Raw genomic sequence first — 22,799 nt, forward strand, 5'->3', positions numbered from 1 at the left:
AGTTTGGATAGCAAAATAAAAAGGAATGAGTTCAACAAGATTGGGACCATCAATTGAAAAAGAATGACTTTAGGACTTACCTGGTGGCGCAGTGGTTGAGAGTCCACCTGCCGATGCAGGGGACATGGGTTCGTGCCCCTCTCCGGGAAGATCCCACATGCCGCGGAGCGGCTGGGCCCGTGAGCCATGGCCGCTGAGCCTGCGCGTCTGGAGCCTGTGCTCCGCAACGGGAGAGGCCACAACAGTGAGAGGCCCGCGTACCGCAAAAAAAAAAAGAAAGAAAAAGAGAAAGAATGACTTTAGCAAATTATAAAATGCAAATATATGTTGTTTATATTTTTCATAATGACGTTATAAGGCTATATAGGTAAAACTGCTTTTTCAACTGGAAAAAGATTATACAAATATTAATTAAGGATATTTTAGTATTTAGTGTCAGTCATAGAAATTTATTCTCTTAAATCCAGTCTTTGAAATATAGATAACTTTTTTTTAACATCTTTATTGGAGTATAATTGCTTTACAATGGTGTGTCAGTTTCTGCTTTATAACAAAGTGAATCAGTTATACATATACATATATCCCCATATCTCTTCCCTCTTGCATCTCCCTGCCTCCCACCCTCCCTATCCCACCCCTCTAGGTGGTCACAAAGCACTGAGCTGATCTCCCTGTGCCATGCGGCTGCTTCCCACTAGCTATGGGTTTTACATTTGGTGGTGTATATATGACCATGCCACTCTCTCACTTTGTCCCAGCTTTCCCTTCCCCCTCCCCGTGTCCTCAAGTCCATTCTCTAGTAGGTCTGCGTATAGATAACTTTTTGAAATATATATATGTATGTATGTTTCTGTGTCTCCATTCATTTTTTTTAATTTATGTTTTTCAATTAAAATGTTTGAGGAACTGAAGGCAGAGCATTGAACAAATAAAGTCGTTGTACACATGGAGCTTTCTACAGACAATAAACAAACGCAATGTCCAACGTGTGTGAATACTCTAAAGAAAAATAATTTAGCGTAAGGGGTAAAGAGTGATTCAGCAATGGGAGTTAGAGAAGGTGATGTCATGCAACCTTTGTGCACATCTTGTTCCTTAAAAAGTGGAATATTACTCTCTGTTCTGTTCCTCAGCTTGCTTTGTTCATTCCTCACTGTGTTTATGGACATCTTTTCCCATATCAGCACATGCAGATCCAATTCATTCTTTTCATGTATTATGTTATATGGATTACATGGATATTCCACAATTTATCCAACCAGTATCCTGTTGTTGAACAATTACATCATTTAACACAAAGATGGAATGAACAGATTTTTAAGCACTCACCCATGTTTCTGTAACTTGACTTCCTAGAAGTAAAAGTGCTGGGTCAAAGGATATGTGTATTTTTAATTTTGATAATTAAAATTAAATTATCAAATTTAATTTTAATTAAATTAAACAATTATTTTATTAATTAATTAATTAATATTAATTTTATTTTTATAATAAAAAATTTTTTATAATAAAAATTAATTTTATTAATTTTATTTTTTAAATTTTATTAATTAATTTAATTAATTAATATTAACACATTAAAAATGTGAATTTTTAATTTTGATAGATTATACATTTTGCTCTTTTTAAAAAAATATTTATTTATTTAGGCTGCCCCGGTCTTAGATGCTGCATGCAGGATATTTTAGATGCAGCACATGGACGCTTAGTTGCAACACGCGGACTTCCTAGTTGCAGCATGCATGTGGGATCTAGTTCCCTGACCAGGGATCGAACTCAGGCCCCCTGCATTGGGAGTGCAGAGTCTTAGCCACTGGACCACCAGGGAAGTCCCTATGGCTATATATATATATTTTGTTTGTTTGTTTGTTTGTTTGTTTTGCGGTTCACGGGCCTCTCACTGTTGTGGCCTCTCCCGTTGTGGAGCATAGGCTCTGGACGTGCAGGCTCAGTGGCCATGGCTCACGGGCCCAGCCACTCCGCAGTATGTGGGATCTTCCCGGACCGGGGCACGAACCTGTGTCCCCTGCATCGGCAGGCAGACTCTCTACCACTGCGCCACCAGGGAAGCCCTATCACTTCTTTATTGACTTGAAATGCCACTCTTTCATAACTAAATATGTACAAATTTAATTTGTTTGGACATTCTGTTTTCTTCCAAAGATCTGTTTGTGCCAGGATTTGTACTGCTTTAATTTCCATAATTTTATAGAATATTTTGATATCTGGTAGGGCAAGTCCCTCCTAAATATTCTTCTTTTCCTCAGTTTTCTTTATTGCTCCTAGGTATTTATTTTTCTAGATGAACTTTATTCACAAACTTTCAAGTTTTCCACAAAACGATATTAAGATGTATTTGTCAGGTAACTTTAAAAAAAAAAAATTTTTTTTTTTTTTTTGGTCACACTGTGCAGCTTGCAGGATCTTAGTTCCCTGACCTGGGATCAAACCCTGGCCCTTGGCATTGAAAGCGCAGAGTTTCTGGACCGCCAGGGAATTCCCATTTGTCAGCTAATTTTAAAAGAAATTGCACTGCAGGGACTTCCCTGGTGGTCCAGTGGTTAAGACTCCCCACTCCCAATGCAGGGGGCCCAGGTTCAACCCCAGGTTGGGGAACTAAGATCCCACATACCACAACTAAGCACGCATGCCGCAACTACTGAGCCCTTGCACTCTAGAGCCCATGCACCACAACTAGAGAAGCCTGTGGGCTGCAATGAAGAGCCCTCGTGCCACAGTGAAGACCCACAGCAGCTAAAATAAATTAATTAATTAATTTTAAAAAAAGGAAACAAATGGCTCAGGAAGAGCTTTAAAAAAAAAAAGAAGGAAATTGCACTACAGCAAATGTAAAATGGCAAGAGACAGAATAAGATATAAGAAATAGAGAGGAGGAAGCAAATGACATTTTTTGTGGTGATTTGGTTTGCACACCTGGAAAACCTACAAGAGTTAACTGAAAGCATCTAGATACAGGGGCCAGATACACACACACACACACACACACACACACACACACACAATACAATAATGTTTTGCTTTTTCAGGACTTCCCTGGTGGTCCAGTGGTTAAGAATCTGCCTTCCAATGCAGGGGACAAGGGTTCAATCCCTGGTCAGGGAACTAAGATCCCACATGCAGGGCAACTAATCCCGTGCGCCGCAACTAAGACCCGACACAGCCAAAAAAAAAAAAAAAAATCTTTTTTTTCAACGGCAAGACCAAGCCAATGTAGCTCTTTCCCATTGAGGCCCATGGACTTGAGGGACTCACAACTTTGTCCAGAGGGCCCAGGCTAAAATTCAGACACTAAGTACTGTAAACCTTAATGGGTAGAAGCTGAGAAAAATTTAAAACTCTTGTGAAAGCTGCAAGTAATTTCTAGCTGGCAAAAATGAACACTTTAGGAGGGAAGGGGGGAAGGGCAAGATAGAGGTAGGGGATTAAGAGGCACAAACTATTAGGTTTGCTACAAGGATATATTGTATGGGACTTCCCTAGTGGTCCAGTGGTTAAGAATCCACCTGCCAATGCAGGGGACATGGGTTCGATCCCTGGTCTGGAAAGATCCCACATGCCTCGGAGCAACGAAGCCCGTGCACCACAACTATTGAGGTTGCGTGCTGCAACTACTGAAGCCCGCGCCTAGGGCCCGTGCTCCACAACAACAGAAGCCACCACAATGAGAAGCCTGTGCACTGCAACGAAGAGTAGCCCCCACTCGCCACAACTAGAGAAAGCCCGCGTGCAGCAACGAAGGCACAATGCAGCCAAAAAAAAAAGGATATATTGTACAACAGGAGAATATAGAAAATACTTTATAATAAGTATAAATGGAATATAACCTTCAAAATTTGTGAATCACTATACTGTACACCTGTAACATATAATATTGTATATCAACTATACGTCAATTAAAAAAAAGGAAAAAAATGAACACTACTAAGACTTAAGCAGACTATCCTTTTATCCTAGGAAAGCTTCCACCAAGTGTCTTATAGTTATGTAAGATGTGGGGGGAAAGGGGGGTTGGGATGAATTGGGAGATTGGGATTGACACATATACACTAATATGTATAGAACAGATAACTGATAAGAACCTGCTGTATAGCACAGGGAACTCTACTTCACATCACTGAACAGTAGAAACTAACACAACATTGTAAAACAACTATACCCCAATAAAAAAAAAATTAAAAAACAAAAAAAAGAAAAGGAAACTGAAATTGAAAGACTGGTTTTGAGAATTAAACCTTACCTCAGCTAATGATTTTAATTGACACTATGCTGCTGTGAAACAAAGTTGGATTTATTTCATAACTCAATGTTAGAAAACAGTAGGAGACATAGACAAAAGGCACATTTTATTATGTGGTATTTATTTTCCATGATATATTCATTTTGGGACAATACACTTTTTTAAAGCTTTATTGAGGTTTGGTATACAATAACTTGCATATATTTATAGTGTATGAAGATGAGATTTGATATTTATAAAATATTTTATATATTATAAGCTTTTTATAAGGCTGAAATCATCACCACAATCATGATCATGAACATATCTATCACCACCAAAAGTTTCTTAATGCAACACTGTAATTCCTGATTACCACCCCTCTGTCACCATCCTTCAGAAACCACTGATCAGCTTTTTGTCACTGTAGATACTTTGCAATGGGTTAAAATTTATATGAATGGAATAATACAGTGTTCTTTTTAACAATGCTTTTTTCACTCAATCATATTGAGATCCACCCAAGTTATTACAATTATAGATAGTTTAATTCTTTTTTTTTTTTTCTGTGGTACGCGTGCCTCTCACTGTTGTGGTCTCCCCTGTTGCGGAGCACGGGCTCCGGACGCGCAGGCTCAGCAGCCATGGCTCACGGGCCTAGCCGCTCCGCGGCATGTGGTATCTTCCTGGACCGGGGCACAAACCCGTGTTCCCTGCATTGGCAGGCGGACTCCCAACCACTGCGCCACCAGGGAAGCCCCGATAGTTTAATTCTTAATGCTAACTTGTACTCAACTTTATTGCTATTCGACAACTTGCTTATCCATTAACTTGTTGATGTGCCATAGAGCATGCCCAGTTGTTGGTTGTTATAAATAAAGCTATGAACTTTTGACTAAAAAAAAAGAAAGATGTGGGGGAAAGGTGGATGTAAAAGGATGGATGTGCTGGAGGGAGATTTGCATCTCTGAACTGGGTTGCTTTTGGTCAGGATGGTTGTTTCCTGCCCTGACCGGTTCATGAGCATCTGTGGTTAGAGAGCTGAGCACAGAACATAGCTTGCCACCTCATGAGCAGGGAAACGATACACTCCACAGGGACCTGTGCTTAGAAAAGTCCCACACTTGGCTTAATGCTTTGCTATTGCTGTCTTGAAATTCTTAATAACTTTTGAACAGGGAGTCTCACATTTTAATTTTGTACTGGGCCCTACATATTATGTAGCTGATCCTGTTACCGAGTCCAAGCTCACTCTGCTCGCCGCACGGCATGCCAATAAATCGGGAGATGAGGTGTTGAGGCAAGGAACAGCGACTGTATTCGGAAAGCCGGCACACCAAGAAGACTGCAGACTAGGGTCTCCCAAAAACCATCTTATCGGGGTCTGGATGCCAGTTTCTTTCATAGAACAGAGAGAGGGAGGAGGTGAGGAAGTAAAGTAAAAAGGTAATGCATTAGTTTTATCTGGCTTGGCCATCATCGGGAAGGGGATGTGTTAATTTCTTCTTTTCTGCAGCCATTCACAGGTGGGCAGGGTCAGATTGTCTCCCTGTGACCTGAACAAAGGCACTTTAACATTCAGGCAGAGGGGCAGGGTTCCCTGTGGCAGGTCATTATGTATGATTATAATAACAAAAGCAACAGAGAGCAAAGGTTACAGTCAAAGAAACAGATCCAACATGGAGTCCCATTTAGTTCGTCCCTGTTACAATCCTGCACCAGAAGTTGGTGAATGTGTTTTCATAAGAATGTGAGACTAACCACAATGGAAACTAGCTCCACCAGCATCAGGAAGAGGGGAGAGAACAGATCCACCAACTTTAAAGGTTTTTGCCCTTTCATTATGTTTTACAACTAGTTATTGCAACTATTCAGGAAAAAGTGCTGTAAAATTGGACCCTGGTGCAAAATCAAATGTGGGTTCTTCCTTCATATGCCTTTGCGTACCACAAAAAGAGCTCTTCTCCTTCCAGTAGGATAAGAGAATTTGACTAACTTGGTTAAGTAAGGGAGAGGTTCAGAGCAGGGAGACCATTTGTTTTGTAAAGGGGAGTGGCCATGCAAGGGGACTGGTGGAAAGCCATTCGGGCCTCTGTGGATATGAGGCTCTGGTTCTCCAAATGAAAAAAAGGATGGCCCTTCCATCCACCTCTGGGCTTGTGGGTGAGAGTGGTGCCTAAAGCTCCCTGGAGTGGGCTAAGAGCTGCCTTCCTCAATTATTTCCACTTTCCAAGGGGGCTTGAAAACTAAATACTCAAAAATTGTATCGTATTCTCTCATCTTCATACACAGCTGCTCGGGTCCTTGGGCCTTGATGACATGCCTTGCTGTGATATAAAGCTGTGTGCTTTTGAGTCCAGGATTTGCTGGTTTAGGAGAAACGGAAGTTGACATGCTGAGAGAAGTAGAGAAGAGAGACAGAAAGACCTACCTAGACTTGATTGCCTTTTCCTTTGATTCTTTGGGTTATCACAGCCTTCCTTCAGTAAATCTCTTTTGTGATTAAGATGGTTCAAGTCAAGTTTCTGTGCCTTGCCCCCAGAGGATCCCCGTTTTACAAATTAAGGGACTGAGACTCAGACCTCTTTGTTAAGTGATTTATCCAAGGCCCACTGCCCTGAGCTTTTTCCATTATACAACTCTCCTTCCCCTCTAGCCAGTTTTGTTTATAGTCAGCCCTCCTTATCTGCAGGTTGGGTATCTATGGATTCAATCAACCATAGAATGAAAATATTTGGGGAAAAAATTCCAGAAAGTTCCAAAAAGCAAAACTTGAATTTGCACTGGCAACTGTTTACATAGTATTTACATGTATTTACAATGTATATTTATATAGCATTTACATTTATATAAATGTATAAATGCATAAATTTATACATTTATAATGTATAAATGTATAAATTTATATAAATGTATATATTTATATAGCATTTACATTGTATTAGGTATTACAAATAATCTACAAATGATTTAAAGTACACAGGAGGATGTGTGTAGGTTTTATGCAAATACTGCACTGGTTTGTATAAGGAACTTGAGCATCCACGGATTTTTCGGGGGCGTTGGAAAGTGTCCTGGAACCAAGCCCCTGAGGATACTGAGGAATGACTGTATTTTGCGATAATATAGAATGAATGCCCTTATATATTTTAGGATTCAATTGCAAGAAACACAAAACAAAACTTTGGCTAAATAAACAAAGACTTTATTAGTAGTTTATTGGCTGGCTCATAATTTAGAAAGAGGAAGTACAGCCTTGAGAAGGCCTTGAACCAGAAAAGTCCAGATCTTAGTCATAGGAGCTTGTGTGCTACCTTTTTAGGCAATTGCCAGCAGATGATCAGGTCGAACCCCCTGTGGTACCTGTGTGCCTCATTTCAACAGTGAAGTTCCCTTGTAGGAGTTTGCTTGGCTTCTTAGTGAGATGTGCCCATCCCTCTGGTAGGGGGTGGGATCCCACAGTTAGCAAGCCACCAGAATGAAGAAGATCAGAGGAATACTTTAAGGAATGAATGCTGAGCAGAAAAAACAAAAGCTGTACATTATATCCTATAACAGGACCTCTTCATAAGATATTTCCATGTAAAATTTTTCACAAGTAGACAACAGTGGGAGAGGTAACGTGTTTTACAAAGGCCTACAGGTGGCCAAACATTTAGAAATGTCATATAGGCACTTCCCTGGTGGTCCAGTGGGTAAGACTCCGTGCTCCCAGGTCCGGGTTCGACCCCTGGTTGGGGAACTAGATCCTGCATGCCTGCCACAACTAAGAGCTCACATGTCACAATTAAAAGATCCTGTGTGGGGAGATCAGCTCGGTGCTTTGTGACCACCTAGAGGGGTGGGATAGGGAGGGTGGGAGGGAGAGAGATGCAAGAGGGAAGAGATATGGGAACGTATGTATATGGATAACTGATTCACTTTGTTGTAAAGCAGAGACTAACACACCATTGTAAAGCAATTATACTGTAATAAAGATGTTAAAAAAAAAAAGGTCCTGTGTGCTACAACTAAGACCCAGAGCAGCAAAAATAAATAAATAAATATTTAAATATTTTTTTAAAATAGAAATGTCATATAGCAAAAACAAAGGAAAAAAAAACAAAAAAAACACAAAGGAAACTAGCTGAAATGAAAATACCCATCTCAGCTCTCTTTCTCTCCCTTTTCTGGTGAGGAGGATATAAACTTCTGTGCTCTAAATCCAAACATTTTAATTGCAAGGTCAGATATATGATGGTTGATTTATTAAAGTTCATGTGAAATTTGGAATGATGATCTAATATTTCTTCCAGACATACCCTCATTCATCGAATGCCTCTGGCTGCCCACCCCCTCTAGTGTACCTTTTCTGCGACGTGGGTCCTGAGGCAAAAATGACTTTATCCCGGTTTGAGCTCGAGTCTTGAAACCACACCCCTCCTGCCTTTATTAAAACACAAATGATCCATTTTCATTACGGAAAAACTTAAAATAGAGATTGAGAAAACAATGCATGTTACTTTCCACTATCTACGTATAGAGATGTTTGAGGTTTTCTTTTTTAAAAAAAAAAATTATTTATTTATTTTTGGCTGTGTTGGGTCTTTGTTGCTGTGCGCAGGCTTTCTCTAGTTGCAGCGAGCGGGGGCTACTCTTTGTTGCGATGCGTGGGCCCGTGGGCTCCAGTAATTGCAGCTCGTGAGCTGTAGAGCACAGGCTCAGTAGTTGTGGCACACGGGCTTAGCCACTCTGCGGCATGTGGGATCTTCCTGGACCAGGGCTCGAACCCGTGTCCCCTGCATTGGCAGGCAGATTCTTAACCACTGCACCACCAGGGAAGTCCCACAACTGAAACTTAACTAATTCTAACACATTTTAAAATATCATGGACAATGTTTCTCGAGAATTTTATTTATTTATTTATTTAGCTGTGTCGGGTCTTAACTGCAGCATGTGGGATTTAGTTGATGTGGCATGCAAACTCTTAGTTGTGGCAGAATTATTTCTAGACAGAATTGTTTCTTAAGTTTTTGACTTTTAAAGAAAAGTTTTACTTCTGGTAAATGTAAAAAATATGGAAAAACACAGAATTTACTTTTAGGTCCTTATGTGTACATAGATTAAACATTTGTAAAAATTTAGTATTGTCTTTGAATGTATATCTTAAGGTTTAAAAAATATGAAGTGAGTAATATTTTACCATACCAAACACTCCTTTCTGTGATAGATAAAACAACTGATAAAAGCTTTTTAAATTTTTTTCCACGTTACTAGTGCTACTAGTGAAAAAACCCAAGTTGGCCAAAATACTTAAAAATAAATACCTCTAAATCATTTTTCATTAGAATGCTAATCAGAAAAATACTAAATCAAGATTCAGTTTATGTGGTGTCTAAAGCAAAACAGAAAATAGTAATTACATTTTTTTAATGAATAAGAGCGGCAAGATAGCCTCTTTCTAAAAAAAAGGAGGTACATCCTAAGAGCACTTAAAATTTTTTGTGAGAAGCACTTTATATAGTGCTTCAAGTTCAAGACGGCTCTGGAGTTGTCAACAGATCCTTTTCTTGTACTTGCTATGGGTAAATTTGCTATAAAGATTTTCTTTTTGCACCATCTGGTTTTTAGCAATCTTTTGAGAATTTGGAAAATTTGAATCAACTCCAGACATTGTTAAGAGTTGCTTCAAATTTCCAAGTATTACCAGCATTTGTAAATCTTCTCCATTTTAGGTATTATACACCTTTCCATTCATTACATGTTGAACCAGGATTATTTTTGTGACAAAACATTTATGCCCTGTCTCTGCATTTTAAAAATTCTAACTGTTGGGAGTTCCCTGTGGTCTAGTGGTTAGGATTCAGCGCTTTCACTGCCATGGCCTGGGTTCAATCCTGCAAGGTACATGTCATGGTCAAACAAACAAACAAATAAAAAAACTAACTATTCTGTTTCTTTTCCATTTTCTTCAGTGAAGTTTCATGAATCTATTTAAAAATAGATGTCATGAAGGACTTTTTTTGGGAGGTATAATTGACACGTATTACTTTCAGGTGTACAACATAATGACTTGTATTTTTATATAGTACTAAATGATCACCCCAGTAAGTCTGTTTAGCATCCATATGAAGGGCTTTTTATCATTGCTAAATCCTCAAAGTGAATTTTTTTTTTCCTTTTTGGCTGCGCTGCGCAGCTTGTGGGATCTCAGTTCCCCGACCACAGATTGAACCCGGGCAACAGCAGTGAAAGCCTGAAATCCTAACCACTAGGCCTCCGGGGAACTCCCTCAAAGTGAATTTTAATCCCAATAATTTTTACATGAAGATACTTATTGCATTTAGAAAGTGGGGCTGTTTTTAAATTATATCTCTGATTTTCTTCTTTTTTAAAAAAATTATTTTATTTTTGGCTGCGTTGGGTCTTCGTTGCTGCGCGAGGGCTTTCTCTAGTTGCAGCGAGTGGGGGCTGCTCTTCGTTGCGGTGCACGGGCTTCTCATTGCGGTGGCTTCTCTTGTTGCGGAGCACGGGCTCTAGGCACGCAGGCTTCAGTAGTTGTGGCTCGCGGGCTTCAGTAATTGTGGCGCTTGGGGTTAGTTGCTCCGTGGCATATGGGATCTTCCTGCACCAGGGATCGAACCCACGTCCCCTGCATTGGCAGGCAGATTCTTAACCACTGCGACACCAGGGAAGTCCCTTCATTCTGTTTTCGACAACTTTTTTCAGAGTACTTGCCACTTCTCCCATTCTCCCTCAAAGCCCAATTTGCCTTAATGTGGGCTAGAGGTCACAGAAATCCCTGCTCCCACCATCTAAGAGCTTTAAGGCTTGAAGGTATATGAATCAGTATGGTAAGAAAATAGACCATTGTAATAAAGTTCCAGGGAAATTTGATTCCAAAGAAGCAAATATAGACTAGAAGTCTTAGAATCTAAAGAACATCCGCGAGTTTTGAAATTCCTCACTGCTCCATTTCACCAGGCCAACTGCAGAAAAAGCACAGAAGCCCCATCCTGTGAAGGATCAGGATTCTAACTTGTATTGATAGTTAGCCAGATTTAATTTAATCACAGGTTATTTAATCACGCTGCTATTGGTGAAATCTTTTGTGGTTTCCTTCTTTTTCCCTGCCATTAAAATCGTAACCCAGTTGTCACCTAGAGGCTTCAGTGCACTTAGAGAATTGGGTAAACCTGGCTTTGATATCCAGGGTCTGGGGTAATTCAAAGACTACTCTACTCTTCTAGCGGTTTAATTCCTCTTAGGTTCCTGCCCCAGGTCACACCTGGTTATGAAGTTGCATTCCCCTTTCATGTGCCCACCAGAAATCCCATCACACCAAGTGGCTCATGATTTTACTGAAGATTTATGGGCTGCTGTAAAGGGTGGTCACATTGTAGATGACATGACCACTCTCTCCCTCTGTGGCAATCAATGACCTCTCTCATTTCTTCTCAGATCCAGTTCCTTCTGCCCTTCCAAACTCCCACAGTCCCTACACATTACCTTGTGAAGCTCTCTGGAAAGTGAAGTATAGTAAATGCCCTCCCCTATATATATAATGTTTATTTCAAAGCCCACCCAGGACTATCTGGATTCCTCAGTGCTCTAGGATTCTGGGACAACATCTTCTTCCACTGCATCAACACTGTGAGACATGTGTGGGGTGCCTTTCCAGCTCATGATGACACAGTCTTCTGAGACTGGGATTAGTGACCCTGTATTCTCAGGTATACCTGACTGAACCAGTTTGACTGAGCCAAGCTGGACCATTACCTGGGAATTTTATAATAGAACTGAAGGTCTTCAGTTTTCATCTCTGCATAGGGCTGGACTTGAAACATGTACATTCGGAGCTGACAGGCAGCCAGTACATGAAGAGAGAGAAATTGGGTCTACAGAGAAAGAAGTATATTAAGATACTTTTAGCTTCAAATAATAGAAATCTGGAATCAAAAGGTTTTATACTTGCCTGAGTGTGTCTGTAAGGTTCTCTGTTGACTGTCCCTGTTTCTCTAGTCTATGCTGATGGGTCTCTGTGCTAATACCCACTGTGTGGCACATGTCCAGGATAGATGTCCTTGGAGGACCCCTCTGGGCCTCCTACTCCATAGTTCCCTGATGAGGGGATCCCAGCTCCAGCTTGACCATTCCTTCTCAACTGCTGCCTCCTGTTGCAAGGGTCTCTCCCAGCCAGCAGCTTCTTGGGTAGGGTCTGGTGAAACAGTTCAAGTTCAGCCACCTCTTCTAACGTGCGGTAGATCCAGGGGGAATACTTATTTCCTTGTCACACCATATTACTTTCCTCTCTTGGTCCCTTCATATAGCTTGCTGTCTTCAGTTTTCTTTTCTTTTGTTCATATCTGCCCCTCCTTTGTTCAAAGGGGGAAACTGGCTAGCATGCTGCCTCAGCAAATGGCCAACTAAGGCATGGAATGGAGGTCTCCCCTCCCTATGTACCTCTCTCCAGTCTTTACAAGAGCCTCCCTTCTCATTTGTTTTCCCTGGAGAGAGCACCTTCTGCCTCTCTCCTGCTGGGAAGAGAAAATCCCTCCTCATCATGAAGTAATTCTGCACTCCCCGCAAAGCAAATCACCAAGTGCCCTTCACTCCTCCTCACTTCTACAGAGACCTGGAAGGGTGGGGTGGTTGGAGTAGGGAGGAGGCTGGTAATGTCTAGCCTGTTTCTGCTTAGTCTCTTGGGGAGTTGCCTGGCTCCAATTACTGGCAATTTTCTTAAGGGTGCAGGTTAGTTTTCACTTCTTTGTTCTCACCTGTGGGCCCTAATCACCAATTCTGGGACAACTGGGAAAAATCTCACACAATATCCTATTAGAGCAACAACAGTAACGACCACCTCTAATATTTCTTGAGCATATGCTCTGTGTCAGGTAATGTACATTTTATAATAACTGTCTTATTTATGTGTCACATCAATCTTATGAGGTAGGTCCTATTATTTCCCCCATTTTGTAGGTGAGGAAACTGAGGCTTGTAGACTATAAGCCACTTGGAACTGGTATTCAAGCCCAGGCTGTAGGGTTAAGTAGTCTACTATACTCCCTCTCTTGTATACACAGGGGAAGTATGCTTGCCCATCATTTTGTAAGGATATATTCCTTGAAGTAGAACTCTTGTCACAGAGTATGCACACTTTTCCCAAAATGCTCTCTAGAACGACAGAACCAGATCATATTTTCCCTGATACCTTTGCCAGTAAGGTGTATTGCAGTTTGTTTTATATCATATAGTTTTTCCAATATGCTATAAAGAATAGAATTTCACTGTTGTTTTAATTAACATTTTAAAAAATCCCAGGTGAAGTTGAACATTTTATATTTATTTGTCATTTGTACTTATTCTTTCTTTTAAACCATTTTATTTTATTTATTTGGCTGCACCATGTGGCTTGTGGGACCTTATGTATTATTATTTAGTGAACTTTGTTTTCTAATCTTTGGTCCATTTTTTATGATTGACTTACGACAAGTATGTATATATAAAGAATATTTGATGTCACATACCTTTTTTAAAAAAAATATTTATTTTGACTGCACTGAATCTTAGCTGTGGCACGTGGGATCTTTAATGTGGCATGCAGGATCTTTTAGTTGTGGCATGCAGGCTCATAGTTGCAGCATGCGGGATTCTTAGTTGCAGCATGCATGTGGGATCTAGTTCCCCGACCAGGGATTGAACCTGGGCCCCCTGCATTGGGAGCGCAGAGTCTTACCCACTGGACCACCAGGGAAGTCCCTGATGTCACATACCTTAAGGATATTTCTTCCCAAGTTGTTGTCAAAGAATAAAATTTTTTAATGTGGGAAAGTATACAAAACATAAAATTCATCATTTTAACCATTTTTAGGTATACAATTGAATGGCATTAAGTATATTCACAATGTCAGGCAATCATTACCACTATCCATTTCCAGAACATTTTTTATCATCCTTAATAGAAACTGTGTACCTAGGAATTCCCTGGCAGTCCAATGGTTAGGACTCGGTGCTTTCACTGCCGAGGGCGCAGGTTCAATCGCTGATCAGGGAATTAAGATCCAGCAAGCTGGGACTTCCCTGGTGGCACAGTGCTTAAGAATCCACCTGCCAATGCAGGGGACACAGGTCCGAACCCTGGTCTGGGAAGATCCCACACGCTGTGGAGCAACTAAGCCTGTGCTCTAGAGTCTCTGCTCTAGAGCCCGTGAGCCACAACTGCTGAGCCCACATGCTACAACTACTGAAGCCCACGTGCCTAAAGCCCGTGCTTGCAACAAGAGAAGCCACCGCAATGAGAAGCCTGTGCACCACAAGGAAGAGTAGCCCCCGCTCACCACAACTAGAGAAAGCCCCCGCGCAGCAATGAAGACCCAACACAGCCAAAAATAAATAAATAAATTCATTAAAAAAAAAAAAGATCAAGCAAGCCTCACCGGCGCGGCCGAAAACAAGCAAACAAAAACAACAGAGAGCTTCCCTGGTGGCACAGTAGTTGAGAGTCTGCCTGCCGATGTGGGGGACGCGGGTTTGGGCCCCGGTCCAGGAGGATCCCATATGCTGCAGAGCAACCGGGCCCGTGAGCCACAACTGCTGAGCCTGCGCGTCTGGAGCCTGTGCTCCACAACAAGGGAGTCCGTGATAGTGACAGGCCCGTGCACCGTGATGAGGAGTGGCCCCCACTTGCCACAGCTGGGGAGAGCCCTCGCGCAGAAACGAAGACCCAACACAGCAAAAATAAATTAATTAATTAAAAAACTCCTACCCCCAACATCTTCTAAAAAAAGAAAACAACAGAAAAACGCTACCCCCCCAAAAAAAAAACCCCAAGCTGTGTACCCATTAAAAAATAACTCTGATTCACCCTTTCCCACAGCCTATGGTAACCTCCATTCTATGTTCTATGAATTTGCTTATTCTAGGTACCTCATATATGAGGAAGTCATACATTTGTCCTTTTGTGACTGGCTTATTTCAATTAGGATAATGCTCTCAAGGTTTATTCATATTGTACCATATATCAGAATTTCATCCCTTTTTTATAGCTGAATAGTATTCCATTGCATGTGTATACCACATTTTGTTTATCCATTCATCTGTTGGTGCACACTTAGCTTGTTTCCACACTTCGGCTATTGTGAATAATGCTGCTGTAAACATTGGTGTATGTGTATCTGTTTGAGTCTTTGTTTACAATTCTTTTAGGTTTATACCTAGGAATGGAATTGTTGGATCATATGGTAATTCTATGTTTAACTTTTTCAGGACAAAGTATATAATTTTTAAAAAGTTAAAAACATACAAATATATATAGTGAGGCTATGTCAGTGATTTATTTACCTCAGTGAGGAGACCAGCAGGAGAGTAAAGATCATTCAATGGAGAACTCAAGATCCTGAAGTGAAAGAAACAATGCTGAAATTAGATTGCTAAGTTAAATACAAAACCTGTTATTGTTCTACAGGGCAATGAAAGCATAATCTTTGGGAGTATCTTTTCTACCAGATAGAAATCATTTGCATCTCTCCCAAACAAATACCATTTGTGATATCAATCTTCTACAATCTTTTACAAGTTAACTAAGTTAGCTAATTTTACAGTCTGGCGGTAATCTTTTTGAACTTTGTATTTATTGCTTTTCATTTTGTTTACGGTCTTTTCTGCATTCATTTTTCTATCTTTGCTTTTACTGTTTTTGTCTTTTGTTGTTGTCCTTACAAAAGATCATTATGTGTGTGTGTGGTTGCATAAATATATATAATGTATATATTCACCTTTATTTTCTGGTAATCATATGTTTTTATTTTATTTATTTATTTTTAACATCTTTATTGGGGTATAATTGCTTTACAATGGTGTGTTAGTTTCTGCTTTATAACAAAGTGAATCAGTCATACATAAACATATGTTCCCATATGTCTATGTTTTTATTTTTGAAACTTAATTTGTAAACCTTTAAGTATTTGACTTATCAGGAATATATTCTTGCATACGGTTTGAGGTAGGGATCTAAAATTTTTTTCCCAAATGGTTAGCTAATATCTCAACACCACCTCTCCCTCACTAGTGTGAAATGCCAAGTATCATATACTGGATTCTCATATTTGGATATGTTTCTGGAATTTTATTTCTGTTTGTCCTTGTCTTTTCTGGTACCAGTATCACAGCTGTAATTATTACTGCTTCATTACACTGTGTTGCCTCTTATAGAGGGAACAGAATGTCTCTGCTACCAGCAACCACGCCTTTAGTCAAAGGGAGCTACTTCTCACAGAGGCAGGGCAAGTGCCCAGCCTTGCTTCACAAGCACCAGCAGCTCTCAAATATTTCAGTGCTTTAGGAAATTCCACTGAAAATTCTAGAGAAAGTAACCCACCTAAGGGATCTGAAAGTAAAGGCTGAGTGCTATGTGTGTGTGATTGAGAGGTGGGGGGCAGGGGGTGGAGTGAGGAGCTCATTCATGAACTTCCTCTCAACCACGTAGTTTTACTTTCTGTTTGTTTACATGGAGATGCCAGATTGTCACCGTGTCCTCTCTGCTTTAGAAGGGGATTTTACTTTTAGAGAAGAAGCCCTAAGAAAAAACATAAGAGAGAAGCCCTAATGGAGGCATTTTTGTCACTCTACTGACACTCTAAATGACTGGAAGAGATCTTTTAGTGTGATGGGGCCTTCTTGGGGCCCTGGATCTCATCTCATTTAGGGGTAAGATGACATGAGAAAGACGAATATACTACGCTTTCCTGACTTCTCAAAACAAGTGCTAGTACTATTGCAATAAAAAAAGATATCCCAAGCTCTGTTCACTGGCACAAACTACTGAATCAAGTAAGGATATTCAGCTGGGATCTTTTCATTGCTCTTTTCAAAAATAACTCTTGCCTTCAGTGGAAATGGCACAAAATATGGCCATATTTAATAGACTAAATAGTATTCTTAAAGGGCCAGTCATCCATTTCTGAAGAATGACTAATTAACCTCATTTCTACTCTTTGCTGAGTGCCTTATTCTTTCAAAGCATTTCAAGAATACATAAAGTTCTTATCATGCTTTTTGTTTCACAGTATCTCCATAGTGGAAGTTTCTTCCCGCTACCTTTTTCAGGCTTGTCTTTGTCTTGTCTGGAAGAGAAACTGATGCTTCCAGTGAGCTCAAGTCATCCCCTCTGTTGTTTCAGCCTGCTGTAGCTGTTGCTGCTGCCTTTGGCCATGGGGATGGATTCCTGTGCCACTGCCAGGAAAACATGTTAGTCACTCTCCTCTGAGTTAGAGCTTGCACTGCTGGCGTTCAAGTGTCAAACTGTAATCGTCGGTGATATATTTAGATTTTGAACTCACTTTGCATTTGAACATTAACTACATGTCCATAAGAAAATAAATGGTCCTCCTGTGGTTGTGACGCCATGCCTGGGCAGAGTGCCACATGAAATTTTTCATAGTAACACTGTTCATAGTAACACTGATTCTTTATCAAATTACACATATTCATACCCCAGATTCCTCTTTAATCAGGAAACCTGAAAAGTGAATTATTATCTGAGGCCACAGGGCCTTTTAAAATCATTGTCCTTGAGTCTTAGAGCAAGAAGCAAAGAGCATTCTGTCCTGAGACAAAGAAGCTGTATTTAGCTGAAGGGAAACCAGCACAGGATACACTGAGTCCTGATGAATTTGACACTTTAAACAAAAGATGGTAAAAGAGTTTTGTAATTTGCAGACATGAGATGGCAGGATAGCTCCCTGGGGGGGTCCCTCTGTACTCAGGAACAGGACAAGCCAGAGCAAAGCCCAGCCGAGCAGGTGAGTCTGAGCAGGTGAGAGTCACGTTTCTGGTCTCAGCAGACCAGACCAAGAGGATGGACTTTGGGGGTGGAGTTGGAATGTCAGCTGCTATAGAGGTGGAAGAAGGCTGAGTCTGGGGCTGGTTGAGGAGAGGGTGGAGCTTATAGGTAAGGAGGCTATGAATCAGGTCAGGAAAATTATCAGTGATCAAGAGGCCTAGATGAAGGGGTTAAAATTTCCTGATGGTATCAGTCTGTGTGGCCTGGAGAAATCTTTGCAAAGTTCACCCAGCATTTTAAGATTACAAAGAGGGAAAGGTTTGGGATACTGATGATACTGCAGGACGTATGTATAAGTGTAATCAGCCCGAATAAAGGCAAAAGAGTGAGGCTTTGGGAAAGGACCTCAGAATGAGATCATAGTGCTACTATGTAAGCAGACGGTATAATAGTGTGAGGAAGGACACTAGGATTTCAGCGAATTTGGGGCTAGGAGTGAACTGTAATGGTAGTTTCTATATCAGAAGAGTGTTAAGATTAGAAAAATACTTGAGGGAAAAAACCAGGAGACTAAATTGTGCCCTACAACTCCTTATATTTATGCTTGTTATACTTGTACTTATAATTAAACAACATTTAAACAGGTTTTCTTTAGACTTCTCAGAGTCTTTAAAATGACATTATTATTATTATTATTTTTTTTTTGTGGTACGCGGGCCTCTCACTGCTGTGGCCTCTCCCGTTGCGGAGCACAGGCTCCGGGCGCGCAGGCTCAGCAGCCATGGCTCACGGGCCCAGCCGCTCCGCGGCATGTGGGATCTTCCCGGACCGGGGCACAAACCCGTGTGCCCTGCATCGGCAGGCGGACTCTCAACCTCTGTGCCACCAGGGAAGCCCAAAATGACATTATTAACCTATTCATATCTCATAGAACACAGTTTGGGAAAGGCTGGTTTAACCTAATAAAAAAGGCACAACCAAATTCAACCATCATATATACATAACAAAAACACTGAAAGTAAGGAAAGTATTCCAAAAGGTCTACAATGAATGACTAGTTGAATTAATTTCTCTTATTCTTTTGTTTCCCATATTTACTCTATGGAGCCTTTACAAGGAACATGAGCTTAAAGAAAACAGTGGTGTAGTTGTAGGAGGCCATTTAGAAATTGGAGTTTTAAAAGTTATATAACCTTGGACAAGCTCTTTAACCTCATCAGGTCTGTTTTTTCATCTTCAAAATTGGAAAATGACACCCACCTAATGGGTATGCTGTGAGGATTAAATGGATTATGATATCCAAATCACTCAGCACAATGTCTGGCACATACTGTAGGAGCTAGAGATGAAGTAATTACCATTATTATTGAGTTGTTAGAGTTTTAGAGTTTAAGAAAGGAGCGCTGGTTCTGCTAAGGGCATTGGTCCACTCACTGTGATATCAGGGAAGCCAGAAAACACCATTATCTGAGTTTGTAGCTTACTTGTGAAGCAAATGATTCCAGAACCTGCTCCAGAATATAGAACAGGATTCCACTGGACACCTGGCAGGGAAGACTATGAATTCCCAACTGACTGAGAAACTTTTGTCTTGTGGTAGGCAGGCTATGAACACTGTGTACTGAAAACAAACAGACAAAAAATTTGCTAATTGCTTAGAACTAAATTTGATCATTGTATCAGAGAAAGGCATTTAACAACTTCCTTCTAAAATACTCAAGATGCTCTGCTAAATGAAAAGAACTTGTGCTACACCCATGGTGCCTTTAACATTAAATATTCTGGCAACTTTACTGCTTCACAATCGATTCTTGGAAACTTGCTCCTTTAGATTCTTTGGAATTCTTAAATAACCTTTTCTGACTTCATTTATTTAAATATCCCAGAATAGCCTCTTGAGCTATAAGTCTGATGATCAAATACACTATTTTTAGCAGGAAGAGTGCTCTCTGTAACTGATGTTATGCTTCATTTTGAGAAGGACAAATTGTTCAAAAGATTGATAGAACCAATGGTATTTTAAACTGAAAGCAGTGCCAAGGCAAATAAGGCAGGTAGGTATGAAGTTGGAACACAAAAAGATAGGGATGTTTTTTGCCAGTTTAGCTAAAGGCTGGGGAGGCCTCGCACAAGATGGAAGGCAGAGACAGAGTCCACAACCCAGACGTAGTGATCTTCTAGGTAGTTGAGGCACTTCAGCCTAGGTCAGGCTTGTTACCCCAAAACTGGGTTCCCCTCTTGGTGGGTGTTGAGCCAAAAGACACAACCAAGCCAAAGATATGGAGAATGAAGGATTTATTACTTGAAGTTAGAAAGGAGAACACCGGGGATCTTTCCCAAAGCAGTGTCTCCCTGAACAGCAAAACTGGGGAAGTTTTAAGCCAAGAGTACGTGCATATCCATGAAAGGCCTTGTGTGGTATATGCATATTCATGAAGGGCCTTGAGCTGAGGAGATTTTTAACATTGAACTGGGACAAAGCTTTAGGTGATTAAAGCCACAAGTGTCAGAAAAGATCAACATCATTCCATCCTCCATCTGGGTGGGGGCCTTAGTTCCTGTAGAACTTGAAGATGTGTATCATATTATGTACATCCCTTGAGGAGGAACTAGGACTCTGTTTTATTGCTGAACTACTGTTTCTTGACTGCTTTTCCTTTGTTCCTGCATTCCCTCACTTCCCTTACGATCATTAATTACTGAGACCTGTTCAACGACAAGCATTGTGGCCAGGCTTAGATCAAAAAATGGCTTCGGCCAAATATGGCTTTTCTTACGTCAAGAAAGCCATACCTGGTTCTCTTTCTCTGTGGACCCCCTACCCTATCTGTTTACAGACTGGCTTGTTTGTCCAGTGCTTAATACCCCAGAGTAGACAGATGGAGACAGGACTCTGTCATAGGTAAAGCCAGTAACATCTTTGGTGTTATTGATATCCTCCTAGGTGGGAGAAAAATAGGAGATAGAGGAAGGAAGGTCAAGTACAATTTTTCTTATTTTTCTTTACTTTTAAAATTGTGGTAAAATATACATAAGGAAACTTACCATTTTAACCATTTTAAAGTGTACAAATCAGTGGCATTATGTACATTCACATTGTGGTACAACCAGCACCACTATCCAACTCTAGAACTTTTTCATCATCCCAGACTAAAACTCTGTACCCATTAAACAGTAACTCTCCAATCCCTCCTACCAGCCAGCCCCTAGTGACCACTATTCTATTTTCTGTTTCTATGAATTTGCCTATTCTAGGCACCTTGTGTAAATGTAATTAGTCAATATTTGTTTTTTTGTGTCTAGCTTCTTTGACTTAGCATGATGTTTTCAAGGTTCATCCATGTTGCATCGTGTTAGAATTTTGTTCCTTTTTAGGCTGCATAATATCCCATCATACGTATATACCACATCTTAAAAACACATTCATGCATCAGCGGACATTTGGGTTGTTTCCACCTTTTGGCTATTGTGAATAATGCTGTGAATATGGGTGTACAAGCATCTGTTTGTCCTTGTTCTATTTTTCAAAGGCTTTTTCTTCCTCCCTCCACACCTCCTATTACAGCCTCAGGGAGCACTCAGTGCTTGTTTTTGAAGACAAAAACAGGTTTGATTTAGCCAAAATGTGAGAACCGTGTGGTGATTAGCAAGTTTAAAGGCACCCAACGTGGGCTTTGGGCATTGCTCCTGGAGACTGAGGTACCTTCTTAGGCAGCAGGTGTGAAATAAAATTCATATTTTATGGCAAGACCAGAAAAATTTAAACAAAAAATTTTCTCTGCCCTTTCGCCTCCGCTCCCCCATTATGTGTGGACAAACTTGCCACCAGGTACTGGGACCCCATTTACCTGTCTAGCTACTCTTGTACTGGATTCAGGTTTTGTGAGGTTGAAGCTTATACAATGCTTAAGTATTTACAAAGTAAATACTTAGAATAAGACATCACATCAAATTACTGAAGACATGGAAATTCAAATTCCCTGTCTTCTATCTTTAAGCGATTTATCAGAAATGCTCATTACAAAGAGTTGCTTCCCGATTGACAGCTGGCTTCCGCTCCACAACTGGAAGCCACCATAACTCTCAGCAACTCCTTGCTCTTCCAGGTGCCCATGCAAGCGAGGGGTCCTGATGATTCGCTAGCTTCATTTCATCCTGCCACTTACCGGCTGGTCTGAACGTACCTAGGAGCATGTCATCCACCTCAGTGTCTCTTGCATCCAGCTCAAGACATGTGCTTAGAATGGGTTGGGGATTGAAAGGCTTAAGTGCCGTAGGCTCCTCAGTCTGATCTAAGGACAGGAGTGGTTTAGAAAACGGTGCGACGAGGCTGAACGAAAAAAACAAGGCGGTGGACTTGAGGGTGGAGTCCTCCCCTCCGCCGCAGAGGGCGCTGTCTTTGACTTTGACAGCGTCTTAGCTAAGACTGCCGAAGGCCGCGTTCCAACGGCGGCCTTCTCTACCCACCAACCTACCTCAAGGAGAGCAGATGAGAGACGCCTCTGGACTTTTAAGATTAGTTTGTGCTCCCATTTCCCAACACAAGGTGCGGCGTAGGAGGTGCCACAACCAGAACTTCCTTTGAGATAAAGAAAAAAGCGGAAGTAGGACAAAAGCGCTTCCTCAGTATTTTGCCTCAAACCGGCTGTCCTACTTTCTTCTGGAAGGGGAGGTGCTCCACTGCTCTTTGCCGCCGCCCTTAGCGCGGCGGCGGGGTCCGTGTACATGCTCAATGGCCAACCCCGCCTCCCAACTGTCTTTCGCCGGCCCTTCCCAGGTTCTTGGGCCTGGGAGTGACGTACA

At 41.0% G+C, this 22,799-nt stretch overlaps 1 long non-coding RNA gene across 2 annotated transcripts; it reads right to left on the reverse strand.

Moving 5' to 3' along the window:
• Positions 1–86: 86 nt before the first annotated feature.
• On the reverse strand, positions 87–22,787 carry LOC307185151. 2 transcript variants are annotated; one of them, XR_013827896.1, is made up of 5 exons: positions 22,472–22,787; positions 17,312–17,446; positions 15,557–15,611; positions 8,584–8,663; positions 87–214 (listed from the first exon to the last, which is right to left on the reverse strand). It is a non-coding gene; the product is annotated as an uncharacterized lncRNA (long non-coding RNA). The 2 variants fall into 2 exon arrangements; XR_013827897.1 differs by lacking the exon at positions 87–214 and adding an exon at positions 7,519–8,070.
• Between the last annotated feature and the right edge of the window lie 12 nt (positions 22,788–22,799).

Source organism: Stenella coeruleoalba, assembly GCF_951394435.1.
Source record: "Stenella coeruleoalba genome assembly, chromosome: 3".
In the NCBI taxonomy this organism is placed as follows: domain Eukaryota; kingdom Metazoa; phylum Chordata; class Mammalia; order Artiodactyla; family Delphinidae; genus Stenella; species Stenella coeruleoalba.